A 731-nucleotide genomic window follows, 5' to 3' on the forward strand; every position below is an offset into this window, starting at 1 on the left:
TTTGACTGTGGAGGACAGGTAACGTTATGTTTAGTTTGCTTCTAATATAACATAAAATGTTATACGACAACACAGCATCCAGTTGCTAATGGCTAACATTAGCCTACTGTAGCGTAGTCTCTGAAACATTAGCGTAATATTCCTTGTGCATTTCCACTTACTAGTAACGTTAACGTTACTATCTAACGTTAGCACTGTCACCTTATTCTAAAACTCATCAGTCATCACTGACTCCAGTTGAGTTTTAAGATTCCGGGGTTGCATTTGACTGTCTTGGTTCCAACGTTACACTCGCTCTCCTCTTCCGTGTATCTAACGTTACCTTGCCAACGCCTACATTTATCATAGTCGTAATGAGGACGTAATGGAGGAGGGGGGAGTAGGCCTTTGGAGGGAGGTGGAGTTGTAGGAGGAGGGGGATGGGACTTTGGAGGGAGGCGGGAGTTGTGGATGTTCAAATTTGTGTGCTGTGTGAAATGCAAGAACGCTAAGAGTAGCTTTAACTATTTTTAAGTATTTAAGTAATAAAGTGAAAAAAAACAAAACAGTTTAGTGAGTGTTGTCATTGCTAACCAGCACATGCTAGCATGGGTTTGAGCTTTCATCTTTTCATATTAGTTGAGAAGCTATCTAAGCTATCTCATGAAGACAGTATCTTAACATTGTAATTGAGACACACATCATGATGAAAAAAAACAAAACAAATAATGTAAAATAATTTGTAATGCCTG

This window comes from Epinephelus fuscoguttatus, linkage group LG12 (assembly GCF_011397635.1).
Source record: "Epinephelus fuscoguttatus linkage group LG12, E.fuscoguttatus.final_Chr_v1".
Classification (NCBI taxonomy): Eukaryota; Metazoa; Chordata; class Actinopteri; order Perciformes; family Serranidae; genus Epinephelus; species Epinephelus fuscoguttatus.